This window comes from Camellia sinensis, unplaced genomic scaffold (genome assembly GCF_055761805.1).
Source record: "Camellia sinensis isolate YWXY unplaced genomic scaffold, ASM5576180v1 Unanchor6, whole genome shotgun sequence".
NCBI classification, from domain to species: domain Eukaryota; kingdom Viridiplantae; phylum Streptophyta; class Magnoliopsida; order Ericales; family Theaceae; genus Camellia; species Camellia sinensis.
The window spans coordinates 7,391,118-7,414,313 of record NW_028129474.1 but is presented as its reverse complement, the minus strand read 5'-3'; positions in this window follow the sequence as shown (position 1 = coordinate 7,414,313).

Sequence of the window (23,196 nt, the reverse complement as noted above, 5' to 3'; positions counted from 1 at the left end):
GAGCAGAGGGGGCCAGGCCTGTGGCATCGGCGGCTGGGGCCGGAGCGGGAGCAGGGGCTGGATCTTCGAGGAGGGCCCGAGTCCGTGGCAGGGGCGGAGTGCGGGGTGGACGAGGAGCTGGCTGGCCTGCCCTGCCCGCTGTACTGACTTTCCAGGGGCAGGGTGGGGCGACCTATCAGATCCCCTTCGCCCCTCCACCGGCTGGGCATGAGTTCATTGACATCCCCGACCTTCCGCCGGTATGTATCACTGCACTTCGTACAGTTATTTAATTTCAGTTTACTTGATATTCCACAGAATACTAATGCATTTGATATTTTTGCAGGCTTCTTCTGAGTACACCCGTCAGTCGTTGGCGATGAATGCCTCGATGATGGGGATGCTCCAGCGGACATTTGACCTTCTAGCCGTCTACAGCATACCGGTATGTCCTTCTGACACTGGCCTCAAACCATTCATTCACTGCTTTACATAATCTGATGCACGGCACAACACCCGATACACTGATCTCACAGTATCTGAACACTGCATACACTGCATTCTGCACTAAACTCTGTACTGACAAACTGCTCACGGCATTCATACACTGTACTCACACACTGCATTCTGCACTGATAAACTGCTCACGGCATACTGATGCATTTCCCTTTCGTGTACTTTTCAGCCTCCTTTTCAGATTCCCATGGCGGGAGGTGCTCCAGTTAGACCTGCTGTCCCTGCTCGGCGGAGAGATGAGGAGGGTAGGATATTTCCCCGTACCAGGGGAGGGCGTACTCACGTCGGGAGTAGCTCGCGAGCTCCAGTCCCGGATGATGACGACGACGAGGAGTTAGAGGCGGAGGCAGGGTCATCGGAGGAGGAGACCGGAGACGGTTCTAGCTCGGGCTCTGATGACGATGCTGATGATGCTCCTGGACCCTCGTCCAGGAAGAGGACCAGGACAGACTGACGGCCCTTCGGAGTGCTTGACACAGATGCCGATTTTTGCTATCTTTTCTTTCTTTCTTTGTACTTTTCTTTTTGGTTGGTAGATAGATTACCTTGTACTGCCGCAGGCAGATTTTTGTTTCCAAAACTTGTACGTTTGAAAAGATAATGAAATGAAACGGACTTTTTATCTGAAAAAGTGTTTACATTTACACATTCCATGCATTGCATCGCATCTCATCATGTTACACCTCAATGTAAATGGAATGATTGGTTATCTGAAAATTGAACACTTGCACTGTAATAATCAGATAAGTTAAACAGCCGACAGTAAAATAACCCAAGCAACCCACTGCCTGATTCTGGACACACAGCCCTTACTCTGTTGGGGATTAATCTGCATACAGCCCATAACACGGCATTTGATTCATTCTGCACACGGCAAATTCTCAAACAAGCAGCCCAATCTGACAGGACGGACCTCAAAGATGGAACCGGTTGGAGTCGAAATGCGTTCAAATGTAGAGAATGGCACAGCATTCTAAGCACAAGCGACTTTTTTTGAAATCGAATGAGGGTTCTTCAAACCGGGATATCGAGCCCAAAACTGAACACAGCGAGGAGGACTCAAATATAAAGGTACACGACCTAGCACGACGAGACATGCTCGGAAGAGACTCAAAACAAAAGACGAGACCGTCAAATGAAAGAGACACGACACACAGACGCGTAAACGAAGATGGGGGACCTCGGACCACGAGGAACCAGTTCAATCTGGGTATTATTTCCCACCCTTTCTGATTTGCGATCCTCACATCACTCGACTTTCAAGCTCGGATTTTCTCTCAAAACCCTTTTCCTCACTTTTCTCTCAACTTACACCTCTCTATTCTTCATATCTCTCATTTTTCAATCCCTCCCCGGGGTGATTGATGGATAAATAGAAAGTTGCGGGTTCACGCCCGATGCCGTTAGCTCACAGCTACTTCTTCTGGCGGGTAGAGCGCTCTTCTGGCAAGTATGTCGATGACGGGGGAAAGACAGAACGCCTGGCTCAACTGTGCCCCTAGTTCATCATTTTAACCATTCTTTCGTTTTTGCTTTCTACTAAAACGGTTTTGATCAAAATGAGAGTCGGATTAACGTACTTGTTCGACTTTTGATTTGAAAAGCATGCAAGTCAGGCAGCAAGCACTGAAAATTTCCCTTTTGGGTCCAAGACAATGGTCCGGTTTTGGAAAATGAAATAGTTTTCGAGAAAATAGTCAACCTCAGTAAAAATTTTCAAAAACTATTTTTCAAACAGCTGATGCTCAACAAGCATGGAACTTACTCTTCGAGATGTGCAACCTCGGATCGGAGGCAATGGAAAATTGCCCCTGGTTTAAAGGGGGGTGTGAGGCAACGGAAAGTTGCCCCTAGTCTGAATGGCGTCTCACGACGGCTTGTGGCAACGGAAAGTTGCCCCTTGTTTGGGATGGTGCCGCAGCAATCCGCAGACAGTCTTCATTGGCGGTGGTCGAACTCTCAGACACAGAGATGACGAAGACGATCGCAACACATATATGGACACAGTCGCCTTGGGAGCGTGTTGGCGGCTGGATTTTGAGATGAAATCGAAACCATTGCATGGACAGAGACGCTTATGAAAGCGTTGGGGGCTGGACTTCATGATGAAGTTGCCTACGTATCCCAAACATGGGAATCAAGCCTTACATAGTTCCGGTTAAGGTCCACTCGGGTATTTTAACCTTCACTTTGTTTGGCTCTCACTTTTGCCAAGGCGCCCAATGCGGGTTTTCGACCTTGCGAGCTTCTTTTCATTTTCTATTTCTTTTTCTTCTTTTCTTTTCTTTTCTTGCTTTTTTTTTTCTTTTTCAATCTTTCTTTTTGTATTTTTCTCTTTTTTGTATTTTTCTCTTGCTCTAACTTTTGCCTGGGCCGCCCTTCCGGGTTTTCGGCCCAGCGAGCCTCTCAAAGGGTAAAAGTGTAGCAAGTCCATGCCAAATGTTTTTTTTTTTTTGGAAATTGAAGCCTCTCTGTGTCTAGGAGAACGGCTGTTGCACTGATTTGCAGAAGAATCCATCAGGGTTACTCTACGAGCTTCTTCCGGCGAGATCTACTCCTTCCGATTCGGCTTCGGTGCTTCTTGATCGAAGGCTACCTCAAAACTGGCCACACGGGCCTTTCATGGCGTTTGTCTGTTGAACTTTCTGAACATTCTGAACGGGTTCAAAGTCGGAAAACAAACAGGTTGGATCTTGAGGCTGAGAGCGATCCTAGGCTGCGCAATCTCAAGAGCGATTCCACACAGGTCTTCGCAGGGCCGCGTAAAACATTTGCTTTTGAAAGTTTTTAAGAAAGAGACAAATCGCTCGCGCCGAAGATAGTGTGGAACCAATCTGGATCAGGCCAGGGTCCTTCTCAGTACTCACGCCGACAAGCATGGCTTCATTCATAAAAAGGCTTAGCACACCTCTCTTTCTCTCAAAATGATCAAAATTTTGCAAAACCCGAGGAATTCCTTCCTCTTCGTTTTCATCACCGCAGTGTTCAAAAGTTTGTTTTTTGAAAAATTTAGGTTAATGCAATGAGTTTGGGCACACAGGAGAGCAGGCGAGATGTACTGTCAGCCCATTCAAATTCTCTGGCCCTTATGCTGAAAGTAAGCATGAAGTCGAGATAGCAACAACTGTTTCAATCGGCTCTGTTGGTGTAACTGGCCCCTCGGCAGAAACAAACTCAAAACAAAACAGATAATTACAAAACAAAAACGGTGTTCGGGACAACAACCCCAGAATCATCTGGTATTATATACAACGGGGACTGACTCGGTACAACAAGACAGACCCTTAAGAAAAAAAAAAAAAGACTGACTCAAGACAAAGAGACAGACTCAAAACAAAAGACCGACTCGATATCCAAGCCAGAATTTACAAAACTTGGTTTCACCGATGCTCAAAAATGCGTGCCAGACGCTTCATCAAAAATGTACCAAATGTTGCCCGCAGGCGGTTCACTTTACATACTCGCAGTATCTGAGCCCTCGAAATCCAACAACTGAGTGGTGACGGGCTTGCCTGAGGTAGGTGGTAGGATAACCTTGTTATCAATCAAATCCTGCACTTCATGACGAAGGCGGGAACATCCATCGGTACTGTGACCGGACTGTTGATGGTACACGCAGTACAAGGTAGCATCATGAGTGGCGGGGAGATTCTTCGGGAGTGGCCGGGACTCCAAAGGCTTAAGATGCCCATTCTTTGCCAATATCAGCAATGCCCTAGACAAAGGCATGTGGAGGTCGTGAAAGACCCTGCACCCTCGGGGCAGGTACTTTGTATTTTGAGGATTCTTGCCAGATGCGCTGGCGAAAGGATCAACTGGCGCTGCCTTGGCTTTTTGAACCTTCCCCGGTGTAGGGGTGGGAGCTACTGGAATTGTCTGGGCATGACGGGGCCCATCCCGGTTTTCTGTCTGGCTTGAACTGCCCTTGGTTGGAGCGGGGAAAGCATCATCTACAGCTTTGGTCACTATTGCAGATGTTTGTTGCTTGTTCATCCCTCTGGCCTTCAAAGCCTCGACTGCCCACAACAGTTGCTCAATAGGGTCGGCGTCTATCTTTGCCTTGTCTTTTCCCCTGGACTCAGCCTGATCGAGGGTCTGGGTTGGTGCTGACATGTCGTGGCTATAGCCGGAAGCCACCTCTGGCTGGCTGAGCTCTATCACAATCCGCCCCAGTAGCGGGGGCTCCTGTGGTACAAAATTCCCGGCGTACGGCGCCGCTGGCGGTGAAGCCGACATTCCATAGGCGAGGTCTGCCACAAACCTTTGGAGATCGCCTATCATCCCCATCAATTCGAAGGTGGTGGGCTCACGAGCCTGGTATAACTGGGGAGCCCAAACCGGGTGCACAACGGGCGACCTGGGCGGGTATGACATACTGATGCTGGCCTCATTCTGCGGAGCGGTCCCCTGCTCCGATGCAGCTGCCATAACCACAATTTCTTCTGAACTTTGTGTCGCCATAAATCTTGCCTCAGCAAAGGGGAGACACTGGCTATTCTGTATCAACTCTGCCACTCTCTGAACTGAAAGGAAAAACAGACAGCATTTCAACCCAAACTGATCAAACACGGGTGTAGCCACACAACTGTACCCTACTACCGATCACTGTTCCCAGAAGTCACTGTTCCCGAAAACTGAACCGATACCCACGGATAACTGATTCTCACAACTGATACTGATACTGGTGTCCCCAGGTTTGATACTCAAACTTGTAAACTGACATGTGCGTTCCTGTAGAGCAACACTCTAAAAGCACATAGCAAGTAAAGAGGACAAAACACCCCTATGTTGGGGTAGGGTTTCCCTGTCCTATTTTGTCAGGAGCTAGGGTTTCACTACGCACGCAGCGGTTTCAAACAACCTATAATCGGGTAAGCAACCTGTCCTAGTTTGGAATGGTCACTACGGATTCCGAATATGCACTAGGTCGAATGGTCAAAAAGGGTGCCCCGGTAAACCGGGGTTTGTGTTCCCATGCTGTCAGAGCCCATAGCCGGTCAGCCTTATGGACATGCCTTGACAAGACAAGCTTCCGGCAAACCGTTCAGGAATGGCAGATGGCAAACACTGTGTTCCTAGGCGCACCAATGCACATGCAATGCAAAGAAACACATAAATGAGATCAAAACAGGATATCACGAGTTCGAGTCAAACTCTCTAAAACTCCCCAGCAGAGTCGCCAAAAACTGCAGACGCGCCCGTGTGCCTCACGCTACTACAGTTCGGACTCGATTTGTGTCACGGTTCTTAATCTGAACCAAAGAGTCCAAATCTGGCAAATCGTTTGAGAAAATAGATTTTTTGAAAAAGTAGTGCCAAACATGGACTGCTTTGCCAGATACAGAGTCGCCACCTAAATATTTTTTTATGGGAGAATTTAGGAAACCCTGACTCGGTGCCGAAGGCCACATGTCCGTCATCACCGGAGTTGTCTCGGCTCGGGAGCTTGGGTACGATCGGGGAAGGTCAGCTATGAGCACCCCCTTTCGCCCGGTCCGAAGACCGGCCTCTACTAACCGTGATATCCGTTTTTTGAAAACTTTACGTGATCTTATTCCATTTATTAGCCTAGAATTACTATGTTATGCGCACAGCAAACAAGTATAGACTAGATTGCCTAATTTGGAAATAAACATTGCATATTCGTTTGGTTTGAAAATGCTTTGGAATTTGCTACTCGCAAGTAGGCTAAAATACGGATTTCAACGAGTTTTTCCAACTCAAGCAATCCAACATTCACCCACAGGCATTCAAAACAGTTTTAACACATAAGCATCTAGCCACATGTTAAGCATGCTGTCATGGCAACATTCACACGCATGCAATATGCTAAAGCATAAAAGCTTACCTAGTACTCCGTGCCAAAACAAAGAACTTGTTAGCAAACATGCATGATCCAAGTCCATGTGAAGTGCCTAATGCATCGCATACAAAATGTTGCTAGAATAGGCTCGGCTATCCTAAACATGGTATGTGAGAAATGCACAACTTTCACATATTCAGTTTGGAATTTGGCATACATATGCAGTTAGTATGATGTACCGAGCTCAATGCATGTAATACAAATGCAGGGATGCACGCATGCATAGCATAAGGTATGCTAATTTAAACGTGTCCTAATACTAACCATTAAAGCGGGTAAGTAAAAGGGAAGAAAGAAGTGAGGTTGGAAGACATACACACCACCCACACACACTTATTACAGATTTGCCCTCGCTCGGAGGGACCGAATAAATATTACAAATTAATTAACTACGCAAGCTAATTAAATATTACAAATTAATTAATTAACAAATTAACTAATTAATTAAAGCAGGAAAACGCCTCGGGAAGCGTGCCACCATGCGCAAGCTGCCTCTGTTTTCCTCCCTTTCCTCCTCTGGAGGTTGTCAAAACCTCAGGACTACATCCTTGGACAGAGGGGATCATCACCGGCTAGATGAAATTTCCACCGGCAGTGTTGTATGGCCATCGGCACAAAGTTGAAGCTGTCGGCAGAGAAAATAGTGCCGGTCGGCACATTACACTGCCGGTCGGCAGAGTATTCCTGCAGAACCTGCAACTCACAGCAACAGAGGGCAAAACAAGGCATGGCAGCACAATTCAAGGCAAGTATGCACCAACCATGTCTCTTATCATTGTAATGACTCAAAGGGACATGTGCCTCGGTTCTCGGACCACGAATCACGCATTTCCATACATGATGGCCCAAGGAACCAAGTATGCAACTTTGATTTCAAATGCATGCAAACCAATCAAACAAATTAGGCCCTATTCCTATCACTAATTCAAGGAACAAGGCATGCATGCAAAATGCAATGCAACCTAGGCATACAAGCTAGGAATGCAACATGACATGGCAAGGCACTTATGCAATCATGCAAGCATACATATGGCAATGCAAATGGATGGCAAGATGGACTTATACATGAATTAGGCAGCTCTAAAATAGGCCTAAAACAGTAGCCATTGTGTTAAAAGGTGAGGGCTAAATGGCATGCACACACACATGCACATAAGGGCCAACACTTAAGCACAAATCAAACAACATTCAAGCACACTTGAAAGAAGGAAACATGGACAAATTAGCATGCATTATAAGCTTTAAAATCATGCTAACACATGGTGCCAAACCAAGCAACAAAATCAAGCCAAAACATGCAACAAATAGTCCAAGTGTTCAAAGCAAATCAATAAGGCATTGAACTACACTTAACATGACCAAACATGGCATGCAAAGAAGGACCAAAAACAGGTTTATAGCACATTAAAACAAGGCTAAAGGACTACTTAGATGGCATCTAAATGGCCCAAATACAAAGGCATACACCATGGCCAAAACATGGTGCATTGCAACACATGGTTTCAAAGCATTAAAGAGGCATGCAAGGAAATCAAACGAGCATGGAAATGGGACTGAAATAGCATGTAGGATGATTCCAAATCACCAAAACAATGCAAAGATGGCATGCTACACATGCACATACTCAAGGCCAACAAGCCCAAATACAAAGGAGCTCTATAATGCATGCAAAGATCAACCCAAACGATTATGGGCAGAGCTAAAACATGGCAAAATAAGCACATAAACTTCACAAATGCAAGCCTAAAACATGCTCCAACAAAGGCTAACAACCTAGAACATGTTAAGGCACAATTAGGGCATTACATGGCAACTATGCTAAACATGCATGGAGTTCCAAAACCAACTTTAAATCATGTTATATCATGGATATATAAGCATGAAAAACAAACCAAATATGCTCAACACACACTCAAGCATAGGCTTCCTTAAGAGGCCAAAATAGGTCCTCTTCAAGGACAACAAGGAGAGGGGGGTGGCCCTCTCCTTCTTGGGACTTCAAAGCATCATCTTCACCACTGAAATCCCTCAAGATTTCAGTGGTGAAGAGACCTCAACACCAAAATCCCGGAGCTAGCACAAAATGGCTCAAAATGAGGCCTTTTGAGGCCTAAGGGTGGTCAACAACCCTCAAACAACAAAACACTCTTAATAAAAAATAAAGAGGGCTTAAAAATAGAACTTTTTTATGTTATACAATAATCACAAAAACAGCTCTAAGACTAGTAGAAAATCAATGCAAGAATGGGGAAAAAAGGACTAGAATCTCACCCTTGATGCCTTCTTCAACAAAGATGCTCCAATGGCCTCCTTGAGCTTGAATCCAAGACAAAAACTTCAAAACACACTCTTTAGAATCTCAGCTCCAAGAGGAAGGTGAAACACTAGGTGTTTGTGTGCAATAGTGAGACACAAAACACCTAGTGTACAAAATGAGAGGAAAAGAGAGATAGGTGAGTGTATCTAACCCTAACCCTAGGAAAAACCAGAGCTCTCCTCTGTCTTCTCTCCTCAAAAATGTCTAAAGGCTCTCTCTATATGCCTCTTGTAAAGCTTACAAGACAAGCTTTGCAAGAGGGAGATCCCTCCAAACACGTGTATGGAGGGGAGCAAAAGCTATACAGCTGTCCAAAAATATCTGCAAAAGCAGATGAATAGTAATCGGCCGGCAAAAAATGCCATCTTTGCCAAACAAAGTGCCGACCGGCACAAAATAGTGCTGACCGGCAACAAAGAGTGCCGGCCGGCAAACTATATTGCCGGTGGCAGCAAAAACCAGCCGGTGGCATCTAGGCACTGCCGGTGATGGGTGGGGATGGTCTACAAGCCCCACCCTGCCCTTCCAAGGCAGGATGCAAGTGTTTGGTGCAAAACCAGACACTAAACGGTCGAGTTCGGAGATCCTGAGGCAAGGCACGCGAGCCGAGGCCTCCGGGAACTCCAAACAAACACAAACAAGGATAATCACCAAGTGTTCAAATGGTGACGTCCAAGTCTTGAGGACGGTCAAAAATGGGGTGTCTACAATTTGCCATTTCCCAAGGGTTAGGGTTTAAACACTCAGACACTTATTCGGACCCCCATGCATGATGGCAGATATGTAATTATGGTGTTTATTTACCATTTCTCATGCATTAGGGTTCAAACACTCAGACACTTATTCGGACCCTCTTGCATGATGACAGATATGTAATTATGGTCTTTAATCACCATTTGTCTTGCATTAGGGCTTTAACACTCGGACACTTATGCGGACCCTCTTGCATGATGGCAGATATGTAATTATGGTGTTTACTTGCCATTTCTCATGCATTAGGGTTTAAACACTCGGACACTTATTCAGACCCTCTTGCATGATGGCAGATATGTAACTATGGTGTTCATTTGCCATTTCTCAAGTGTTAGGATTTAAACACTCGGACACTTATTTACACCCGCTTAGGTGATGGCAGATATGTAATTATGGTGTTTATTTGCCATTTCTCAAGCATTAGGGCTTTAACACTCAGACACTTATTCGGACCCCCATGCATGATGGCAGATATGTAATTATGGTATTTATTTATCATTTCTCATGCATTAGGGTTTAAACACTCAGACACTTATTCGGACCCTCTTGCATGATGGTAGATATGTAATTATGGTGCTTACTTGCCATTTCTCATGCATTAGGGTTTAAACACTTGGACACTTATTCGGAACCTCATGCATGATGGCGGATATATAATTATGGTGTTTATTTATCATTTCTCATGCATTAGGGTTTAAACACTCAGACACTTCTTCAAACCCTCTTGCATGACGGCAGATATGTAATTATGGTGTTTAATCACCATTTCTCATGCATTACGGCTTTAACACTCGAACACTTATTCGGACCCTCTTGCTTGATGGCAGATATGTAATTATGGTGTTTACTTGCCATTTCTCATGCATAAGGGTTTAAACACTCGGACACATATTCAGACCCGCTTACGTGAGGGCAGATATGTAATTATGGTGTTTACTTGCCATTTCTCATGCATTAGCGCTGTAACACTCGGACACTTATTCGGACCGTCATGCATGATGGCAGATATCTAATTATGGGGTTTATTTATCATTTCTAATGCATTAGGGATTCAACACTGAAACACTTATTCAGACCCTCTTGCATCATAGCAGATATGTAGTTATGGTGCATACTGGCCATTTCTCACGCATTAGGGTTTAAACACTCGGACACTTATTCGGACCCTCTTGCATGATGGAAGATATGTAATTATGGTGTTTAATCACCATTTCTCATGCATTAGGGCTTTAACACTCGGACACTTATTCGGACCCTCTTGAATGATGGCAGATATGTAATTATGGTGTTTACTTGTCATTTCTCATGCATTCGGGCTTAAACACTCGGACACTTATTCGGACGCTCTTGCATGATGGCAGATATGTAATTATGTTGTTTACTTGCCATTTCTCATGCATTAGGGATCAAACACTCGGACACTTATTCGGACCCTCTTCCATGGTGGCAGATATGTAATTATGGTGTTTACTTGCCATTTCTCATGCATTAGGGATCAAACACTCGGACACTTATTCGGACCCTCTTGCATGATGGCAGATATGTAATTATGGTGTTTATTTGCCATTTCTGATGCATTAGGGTTTAAACACTCGGAGACTTATTCGGACCCTCTTGCATGATGGCAGGTATGTAATTATGGTGTTCATTTGCCATTTCTCATGCATTAGGGTTTAAATACTCGGACACTTATTCGGACCCCCTTGCATGATGGCTGATATGTAATTATGGTGTTTATTTGCCATTTCTCATGCATTAGGGTTTAAAAACTCGGACACATATTCAGACCTGCTTACGTGATGGCAGATATGTAATTATGGTGTTTAATCAGCATTTCTCATGCTTTAGGGCTTTAACACTCGGACACTTATTCGGACCCTCTTACATGATGGCAGATTTGTAATTATGGTGTTTACTTGCGATTTCTCATGCATTAGGGTTTAAACACTCGGACACTTATTCGGACCCTTTTGCATGATGGCAGATATGTAATTATGGCGTTTGCTTGCCATTTCTCATGCATTAGGGTTTAAACACTCGGACACTTATTCGGACCCTCTTGCATGATGGCAGATATGTAATTATGGTGTTTATTTGCCATTTCTCATGCATTAGGATTTAAATACTCGGACACTTATTCGGACCCTCTTGCATGATGGTAGATATGTAATTATGGTGTTTATTTATCATTTCTCCTGCATTAGGGTTTAAACCATCAGACACTTATTCGGACCCTCTTGCATGATGGTGGATATGTAATTATGGTGCTCACTTGCCATTTCTCATGCATTAGGGTTTAAACACTCGGACATTTATTCGGAACCTCATGAATGATGGCAGATATGTAATTATGGTGTGTATTTATCATTTCTCATGCGTTAGGGTTTAAACACTCAGACAGTTATTCGGACCCTCTTGCATGATGGCCGATATGTAATTATGGTGTTTAATCACCATTTCTCATGCATTAGGGCTTTAACACTCGGACACTTATTCAGACCTGCTTGCATGATGGCAGATATGTAATTATGGTGTTTACTTGCCATTTCTCATGCATTAGGGTTTAAACACCCAGACACTTATTCGGACCCTCTTGCATGATGGCAGATATGTAATTATGGTTTTTATTTGCCATTTCTCATGCATTAGGGTTTAAACACTCGGACACTTATTCGGAACCTCTTGCATGTTGGCAGATATGTAATTATGGTTTTTATTTTCCATTTCTCATGCCTTAGGATTTAAACACTCAGACACTTATTCGGACCCTCTTGCATGATGGCAGGTATCTAATTATGGTGTTTATTTGCCATTTCTCATGCATTACGGTTTAAATACTCGGACACTTATTCGGACCCTCTTGCATGATGGCAGATATGTAATTATGGTGTTTATTGGCCATTTCTCATGCATTACAGTTTAAATACTCGGACACTTATTCGGACCCTCTTGCATGATGGCAGATATGTAATTATGGTGTTTATTTGCCATTTCTCATGCATTAGGGTTTAAACACTCGGACACTTATTCGGACCCTCTTGCATGACGGCAGATATGTAATTATGGTGTTTACTTACCATTTCTCATGCATTAGTCTTTAAATACTCGGACACTTATTCGGAACCTCTTGCATGATGGCAGATTTGTAATTATGGTGTTTACTTGCCATTTCTCATGCATTAGGCTTTAAACACTCAGACATTTATTCGGACCCTCTTGCATGATGGCAGATATGTAATTATGGCGTTTACTTGCCATTTCTCATGCATTAGGGTTTAAACACTCGGACACTTATTCGGACCCTCTTGCATGATGGCAGATATGTAATTATGGCGTTTATTTTCCATTTCTCATGCATTAGGGTTTAAATACTCGGACACTTATTCCGACCCTCTTGCATGATGGCAGATATGTGATTATGGTGTTTACTTGCCATTTCTTAAGCATTAGGGTTTAAACACTCGGACACTTATTCAGACCCTCTTGCATGATGACAGATATGTAATTATGGTGTTTATTTGCCATTTCTCATGCATTACGGTTTAAACACTCGGACACTTGTTCGGACCCTCTTGCAAGATGACAGATATGTAATTATGGTGTTTATTTGCCATTTCACTAGGGTTAGGGTTTAAACACTCGGACACTTTTTCACACCCGCTTAGGTGATGGCAGATATGTAATTATGGTGTTTATTTGCCATTTCTCACGCATTAGGGCTTTAACACTCGAACACTTGTTCGGACCCCCATGCATGATGGCAGATATGTAATTATGGTGTTTATTTATCATTTCTCTTGCATTAGGGTTTAAACACTAAGACACTTATTCGGACCCTCTTGCATGATGGCAGATATGTAATTATGGTGCTTACTTGCCATTTCTGATGCGTTAGGGTTTAAACACTCGGACCCTTATTCGGAACCTCATGCATGATGGCAGATATGTAATTATGGTGTTTATTTATCATTTCTCATGCATGAGGTTTTAAACACTCAGACACTTATTCGGACCCTCTTTCATGATGGCAGATATGTAATTATGGTGTTTAATCACCATTTCTCATGCATTAGGACTTTGACACTTGGACTGCTATTCGGACCCTCTTGCATGATGGCAGATATGTAATTATGGTGTTTACTTGCCATTTCTCATGCATTAGGGTTTAAACACTCAGACACTTATTCGGACCCTCTTGCATGATGGCAGATATGTAATTATGGTGTTTATTTGCCATTTCTCAACGGTTAGGGTTTAAACACTCGGACACTTATTCACACCCGCTAAGGTGATGGCAGATATGTAATAATGGTGTTTATTTGCCATTTCTCATGCATTAGGGCTTTAACACTCGGACACTTATTCGGACCCCCATGCATGATGGCAGATATGTAATTATGGTGTTTATTTATCATTTCTAATGCATTAGGGTTTAAACACCCAGACACTGGTTTGGACCCTCTTGCATGATGGCAGATTTGTAATTATGGTGTTTACTTGTCATTTCTCATGCATTAGGGTTTAAACACTAGGACACTTATTCGGACCCTCTTGCACGATGGCCGATATGTAATTGTGGCGTTTTCTTTCCATTTCTCATGCATTAGGGTTTAAACACTCGGACACTTATTCGGACCCTCTTGCGTGATGGCAGATATGTAATTATGGTGTTTGTTTGCCATTTCTCATGCATTAGGGTTTAAATACTCGGACACTTATTCGGACCCTCTTGCATGATGGCAGATATGTAATTATGGTGTTTACTTGCCATTTCTCATGCATTAGGGTTTAAACACTCGGACACTTATTCAGACCCTCTTGCGTGATGGCAGATATGTAATTATGGTGTTTACTTGCCATTTCTCATGCATTAGGGTTTAAACACTCGGACACTTGTTCGGACCCTCTTGCAAGATGGCAGATATGTAATTATGGTGTTTATTTGCCATTTCTCAAGGGTTAGGGTATAAACACTCGGACACTTATTCACACCCGCTTAGGTGATGGTAGATATGCAATTATGGTGATTATTTGCCATTTCTCACGCATTAAGGCTTTAACACTCGGACACTTATTCGGACCCCCATGCATGATGGCAGATATGTAATTATGGTGTTTATTTATCATTTCTCATGCATTAGGGTTTAAACAGTCAGACACTTATTCGGACCCTCTTGCATGATGGCAGCTATGTAATTATGGTGCTTATTTATCATTTCTCATGCATTTGGTTTTAAACACTCAGACACTTATTCGGACCCTCTTTCATGATGGCAGATATGTAATTATGGTGTTTATTCACCATTTCTCATGCATTAGGGCTTTAACACTCGAACACTTATTCGGACCCTCTTGCATGATGGCAGGTATGTAATTATGGTGTTTACTTGCCATTTCTCAGGCATTAGTATTTAAACACTCAGACACTTATTCAGACCCTCTTGCATGATGGCAGATATGTAATTATGGTGCTTACTTGCCATTTCTCATGCATTAGGGTTTAAACACTCAGACACTTATTCGGAACCTCATGCACGATGGCAGATATGTAATTATGGTGTTTATTTATCATTTCTCATGCATTAGGTTTTAAACACTCAGACACTTATTCGGACCCCCATGCATGATGCAGATATGTAATTATGGTGTTTAATCACCATTTCTCATGCATTAGGGCTTTAACACTCGGACGCTTATTCGGACCCTCTTGCATGATGGCAGATATGTAATTATGGTGTTTACTTGCCATTTCTCATGCATTAGGGTTTAAACACTCAGACACTCATTCGGACCCTCTTGCATGATGGCAGATATGCAATTATGGTGTTTATTTGCCATTTCTCAACGGTTTGGGTTTAAACACTCGGACACTTATTCACACCCGCTTAGGTGATGGCAGATATGTAATAATGGTGTTTATTTGCCATTTCTCAAGCATTAGGGCTTTAACACTCGGACACTTATTCGGAGCCCCATGCATGATGGCAGATATGTAATTATGGTGTTTATTTATCATTTCTAATGCATTAAGGTTTAAACACCCAGACACTTATTCGGACCATCTTGCATGATGGCAGATTTGTAATTATGGTGTTTACTTGCCATTTCTCATGCATTAGGGTTTAAACACTCGGACACTTATTCGGACCCTCTTGCATGATGGCAGATATGTAATTATGGCGTTTACTTGCCATTTCTCATGCATTAGGGTTTAAACACTCGGACACTTATTCGGACCCTCTTGCGTGATGGCAGATATGTAATTATGGTGTTTATTTGCCATTTCTCATGCATTAGGGTTTAAATACTCGGACACTTATTCGGACCCTCTTGCATGATGGCAGATATGTAATTATGGTGTTTACTTGCCATTTCTCATGCATTAGGGTTTAAACACTCGGACACTTATTCGGACCCTCTTGCGTGATGGCAGATATGTAATTATGGTGTTTATTTGCCATTTCTCATGCATTAGGGTTTAAACACTCGGACACTTGTTCGGACCCTCATGCATGATGGCAGATATGTAATTATGGTGTTTATTTATCATTTCTCATGCATTAGGGTTTAAATACTCGGACACTTATTCGGACCCTCTTGCATGGCGGCAGATATGTAATTATGGTGTTTACTTGCCATTTCTCATGCATTAGTGTTTAAACACTCGGACACTTATTCAGACAGTCTTGCATGGGGGCAGATATGTAATTATGGTCTTTACTTGCCGTTTCACATGCATTAGGGTTTTAACACTCGGACATTTATTCGGACCCTATTGCATGATGACAGATATGTAATTTTGGTGTTTATTAGCCATTTGTATTGCGTTAGGGTTTAAACACTCAGACACTTATTCAGACCCCCTTGCATGATGGCAGATATGTAATTATGGTGTCTATTTGCCATTTCTCATACATTAGGGCTGTAACACTCGGACACTTATTCGGACCCTCATGCATGATGGCAGATATGTAATTATGGTGTTTATTTATCATTTCTCATGCATTAGGGATTCAAGTCTCAGACACTTATTCGGACCCTCTTGCACGATAGCAGATATGTAATTATGGTGCATACTGGCCATTTCTAATGCATTAGGGTTTAAACACTCGGACACTTATTCGGACCCTCTTGCATGATGGCAGACATGTAATTATGGTGTTTAATCACCATTTCTCGTGCATTAGGGCTTTAACACTCGGACACTTATTCGGACCCTCTTGCTTGATGACAGATATGTAATTATGGTGTTCACATGCCATTTCTCATGCTTTAGGGTTTAAACACTCGGACACTTATTCGGACCCTCTTGCATGATGGCCGATATGTAATTATGGCGTTTACTTGCCATTTCTCATGCATTAGTGTTTAAACACTCGGACACTTATTCGGACCCTCTTGCATGTTGGCAGATATGTAATTATGGTGTTTATTTGCCATTTCTCATGCATTAGGGTTTAAATACTCGGACACTTATTCGGACCCTCTTGCATGGCGGCAGATATGTAATTATGGTGTTTACTTGCCATTTCTCATGCATTAGTGTTTAAACACTCGGACACTTATTCAGACAGTCTTGCATGGGGGCAGATATGTAATTATGGTCTTTACTTGCCGTTTCACATGCATTAGGGTTTAAACACTCGGACATTTATTCGGACCCTATTGCATGATGACAGATATGTAATTTTGGTGATTATTAGCCATTTGTATTGCGTTAGGGTTTAAACACTCGGACACTTATTCAGACCCCCTTGCATGATGGCAGATATGTAATTATGGTGTCTATTTTCCATTTCTCATGCATTCGGTTTTAAAGACTGGGACACTTCTTCGGACCCTCTTGCATGATGGCCGATATGTAATTATGGCGTTTACTTGCCATTTCACATGCATTAGGGTTTAAACACTCGGACACTTATTCGGACCCTCTTGCATGATGGCAGATATGTAATTAAGGTGTTTAATCACCATTTCTCATGCATTAGGGCTTTAACACTCGGATACTTATTCGGACCCTCTTGCATGATGGCAGATATGTAATTATGGCGTTTGTTTGCCATTTCTCGTGCATTACGGTTTAAACACTCGGACACTTATTCGGACCCACTTGCATGATGGCAGATATGTAATTATGGTGTTTAGTTTCCATTTCTCAGGCATTAGGGTTTAAACACTCGGACACTTATTCGGAACCTCTTGCATGATGGCAAATATGTAATTATGGTGTTTATTTGTCATTTCTCATGCATTAGGATTTAAACACTCAGACACTTATTCGGACCCTCTTGCATGATGGCAGATATGTAATTATGGTGTTTACTTGCCATTTCTCATACATTAGGGTTTAAACACTCGGACACTTATTCGGTCCCTCATGCATGATGGCAGATATGTAATTATGGTGTCTAATCGCCATTTCTAATGCACCAGGGTTTAAACACTCGGACACTTACTCCGACCCTCTTGCACGATGGCAGACATGTAATTATGGTGTTTACTAGCCATTTCTCATACATTAGGGTTTAAGCACACGGACACTTATTCGGACCCTCTTGCATGATGGCATATATGTAATTATGGTGTTTACTTGCCACTTCTCATGCATTAGCGTTTAAACACTCGGACACTTATTCGGACCCTCTTGCATGATGGTAGATATTTAATTATGGTGTTTATTCGCCATTTGACATGCATTAGGGTTTAAATACTGGGACACTTATTCGGACCCACTTGCTTGATGACAGATATGTAATTATGTTGTTTACTTGCCATTTCTCATGCATTAGGGTTTATACACTCGGACACTTATTCGGACCCTCTTGCATGATGGCAGATATGTAATTATGGTGTCTCTATTCCATTTCTCATGCATTAGGGTTTAAATACTCGGACACTTATTCGGACCCTCTTGCATGATGCCAGATATGTAATTATGGTGTTTACTTGCTATTTCTCATGCATTAGTGTTCAAACACTCGGACACTTATTCCGACCCTCTTGCTTGATGGCAGCTATGTAATTATGGTGTTTCCTTGCCATTTCTCATGCATTTGGGCTTAAACACTCGGACACTTATTCGGACGCTCTTGCGTGATGGCAGATATGTAATTGTGGTGGTTATTTGCCCTTTCTCATGCGTTAGGGTTTGAACACTCGGACACTTATTCAGACCCGCTTACGTGATGGCAGATCTGTAATTATGGTGTTTACTTTCCATTTTTCATGCATTATGGCCTTAACACTCGGACACTTATTCGGACCCTCATGCATGATGGCTGATATGTAATTATGGCGTTTATTTATCATTTCTCATGCATTAGGGATTAAACACCCAGACACTTATTCGGACCCTCTTGCATGATGGCAGATATGTAATTATGGTGTTTGCTTGCCATTTCTCATGCATTGTGGTTTAAACACTCGGATACTTATTCGGACCCTCTTCCATGATGGCCGATACGTAATTATGGTGTCTAATCGCCATTTCCCATGCATTAGGGTTTAATCACTCGGACACTTACCCCGACCCTCTTGCATGATGATAGATATGTAATTATGGTGTTTACTAGCCATTTCTCATGCATTAGGATTTAAACACTCGGACACTTATTCGGACCCTCTTGCATGATGGCAGATATGTAATTATGGTGTTTACTTGCCATTTCTCATACGTTAGCGTTTAAACACTCGGACACTTATTTCGACCCTCTTGCATTATGGCAGATATTTAATTATGGTGTTTATTTGCCATTTCTCAAGCATTAGGGTTTAAGTACTGGGAGACTTATTTGGACCCCCTTGCAAGATGGCAGACATGTAATTATGGTGTTTACTTGCCATTTCACATGCATTAGGGTTTAAACACTTGGACACTTATTCCGACCCTCTTGCACGATGGCAGATATGTAATTATGGTGTTTATTTGCCATTTCTCATGCATTAGGGTTTAAACACTAGGACAGTGAGTCGGACCTTCTTGCATGATGGCAGATATGTAATTATGGTGTTTATTTACCATATCTCTTGCATTAGGGTATAAATACTCGGACACTTATTCAGACCCTCTTGCATGATGGCCGATATGTAATTATGGTGTTTACTTGCCATTTCTCTTGCATAAGGCTTTAAAAACTCGGACACTTATTCAGACCCGCTTACGTGATGGCATATATGTAATTATGGTGTTCACTTGCCATTTCTCATGCATTAGGGCTTTAACACTCGGACACTTATTCGGACCCTTATGCACGATGGAAGATATGTAATTATAGTGTTTATTTATCATTTCTCATGCATTTGGGTTTAATCACTCAGACACTTATTTGGACCCTCTTGCATGATGACAGATATGTAATTATGGTGTTTAATCACCATTTCTCACGCATTAGTGATTTAACACTCGGACACTTATTCGGACCCTCTTGCATGATGGCGGATATGTAATTATGGCGTTTACTAGCCATTTCTCATGCATTAGGATTCAAACCCTTAGACACTTATTCGGACCCTCTAGCATGATGGTAGATATGTAATTATGGTGTTTACTTGCCATTTCTCATGCATTAGGGTTTAAACACTCGGACACTTATGCGGTCCCTCATGCACGATGGCAGATATGTAATTATGGTGTCCAATCGCCATTTCAAATGCATCGGGGTTTAAACACTCGGACACTTACTCCGACCCTCTTGCACGATGGCAGACATGTAATTATGGTGTTTACTAGCCATTTCTCATGCATTAGGGTTTAAGCACACGGACACTTATTCGGACCCTCTTGCATGATGGCAGATATGTAATTATGGTGTATACTTGCCATTTCTCATGCATTAGCGTTTAAACACTCGGACACTTATTCGGACCCTCTTGCATGATGGCAGATATGTAATTATGGTGTTTCTATTCCATTTCTCATGCATTAGGGTTTAAATACTCGGACACTTATTCGGACCCTCTTACATGATGGCAGACATGTAATTATGGTGTTTACTTGCTATTTCTCATGCATTAGTGTTTAAACACTCGGACACTTATTCCGACCCTCTTGCTTTATGGCAGATATATAATTATGGTGTTTCCTTGCCATTTCTCATGCATTTGGGCTTAAACACTCGGACACTTATTCGGACGCTCTTGCATGATGGCAGATATGTAATTATGGTGGTTATTTTCCCTTTCTCATGCGTTAGCGTTTGAACACCCGGACACTTATTCGGACCCACTTGCATGATGGCAGATATGTAATTATGGTCTTTAGTTTCCATTTCTCATGCATTAGTGTTTAAACACTCGGACACTTATTCGGACCCTCTTGCACGGTGGCAGATATGTAATTATGGTGTTTACTTGCCATTTCTCATCCATTAGGGTTTAAACACTCGGACACTTATTCGAACCCTCTTGCATGATGGCAGATGTGTAATTATGGTGTCTATTTGCCATTTCTCATTCATTAGGTTTTAAACACTGGGACACTTATTCGGACCTTCTTGCATGATGGCAGATATGTAATTATGGTGTTTACTTGCCATTTCTCATGCATTATGGTGTAAACACTCGGACACTTATTCGGACCCTCTTGCATGAAGGCAGATATGTAATTATGGGGTCTATTTGCCATTTCTCATGCATTAGGTTTTAAACACTGGGACACTTATTCGGACGCTCTTGCATGATGGCCGATATGTAATTATGGCGTTTACCTGCCATTTGTCATGCATTAGGGTTTAAACACTCGGACACTTATTCGGACCCTCTTGCATGATGGCAGATATGTAATTATGGTGTTTATTTGCCATTTCTCATGCATTAGGGTTTAAATACTCGGACACTTATTCGGACCCTCTTGCATGATGGCAGCTATGTAATTGTGGTGTTTAATCACCATTTCCCATGCATTAGGGCTTTAACCCTCGGACACTTATTCAGACCCTCTCGGATGATGGCAGATATGTAATTATGGTGTTTACGTGCCATTTCTCATGCATTTGGGTTTAAACACTCGGACACTTATTCGGACCCTCTTGCTTGATGGCAGATATGTAATCATGGTGTTTATTTACCATTTCTCATGCATTAGGGTTAAAACACTCGGACACTTATTCGAACCCGCTTGCATGATGGCAGGTATGTAATTATGGTGTTTATTTGCCTTTTCTCATGCATTAGGGTTTCAATACTCGGACAGTTATTCGGACCCTCTTGCATGATGGCAGATATGTAATTATGGTGTTTATTTGCCATTTCTCATGCATTAGGGTTTAGAAACTCGGACACTTATTCAGACCCGCTTACGTGATGGAAGATATATAATTATGGTGTTTACTTGCCATTTCTCATGCATTAGGGTTTTAACAGTCGGACACTTATTCGGACCCTCATGCATGTTGGCAGATATGTAATTATGGTGTTTATTTATCATTTCTTATGCATTTGGGTTTAAACACTCAGACACTTATTCGGACCCTCTTGCATGATGACAGATATGTAATTATGGTGTTTAATCACCATTTCTCATGAATTAGGGCTTTGACACTCGGACACTTATTCGGACCCTCATGCTTGATGGCAGATATGTAATTATGGTGTGTTTTTGCAATTTCGCATGCACTAGGTTTTATACACTGGGACACTTATTCGGACCCTCTTGCATGATGGCAGATATGTAATTATGGCGTTTACTTGCCATTTCTCATGCATTACGGTTTAAACACTCGGACACTTTTTCGGACCCTCCTCCATGATGGCAGATATTTAATTAAGGTGTTTATTCGCCATTTGACGTGCATTAGGGTTTAAATACTGGGACACTTATTCGGACCCACTTGCTTGATGACAGATATGTAATTATGTTGTTTACTTGCCATTTCTCATGCATTAGGGTTTATACACTCGGACACTTATTCGGACCCTGTTGCATGATGGCAGATATGTAATTATGGTGTTTCTATTCCATTTCTCATGCATTAGGGTTTAAATACTCGGACACTTATTCGGACCCTCTTACATGATGGCAGATATGTAATTATGGTGTTACTTGCTATTTCTCATGCATTAGTGTTTAAACACTCGGACACTTATTCCGACCCTCTTGCTTGATGGCAGATATATAATTATGGTGTTTCCTTGCCATTTCTCATGCATTTGGGCTTAAACACTCGGACACTTATTCGGACGCTCTTGCATGATGGCAGATATGTAATTATGGTGGTTATTTTCCCTTTCTCATGCGTTAGCGTTTGAACACCCGGACACTTATTCGGACCCACTTGCATGATGGCAGATATGTAATTATGGTCTTTAGTTTCCATTTCTCATGCATTAGTGTTTAAACACTCGGACACTTATTCGGACCCTCTTGCACGGTGGCAGATATGTAATTATGGTGTTTACTTGCCATTTCTCATCCATTAGGGTTTAAACACTCGGACAGTTATTCGAACCCTCTTGCATGATGGCAGATGTGTAATTATGGTGTCTATTTGCCATTTCTCATTCATTAGGTTTTAAACACTGGGACACTTATTCGGACCCTCTTGCATGATGGCAGATATGTAATTATGGTGTTTACTTGCCATTTCTCATGCATTATGGTGTAAACACTCGGACACTTATTCGGACCCTCTTGCATGAAGGTAGATATGTAATTATGGGGTCTATTTGCCATTTCTCATGCATTAGGTTTTAAACACTGGGACACTTATTCGGACCCTCTTGCATGATGGCCGATATGTAATTATGGCGTTTACTTGCCATTTGTCAGGCA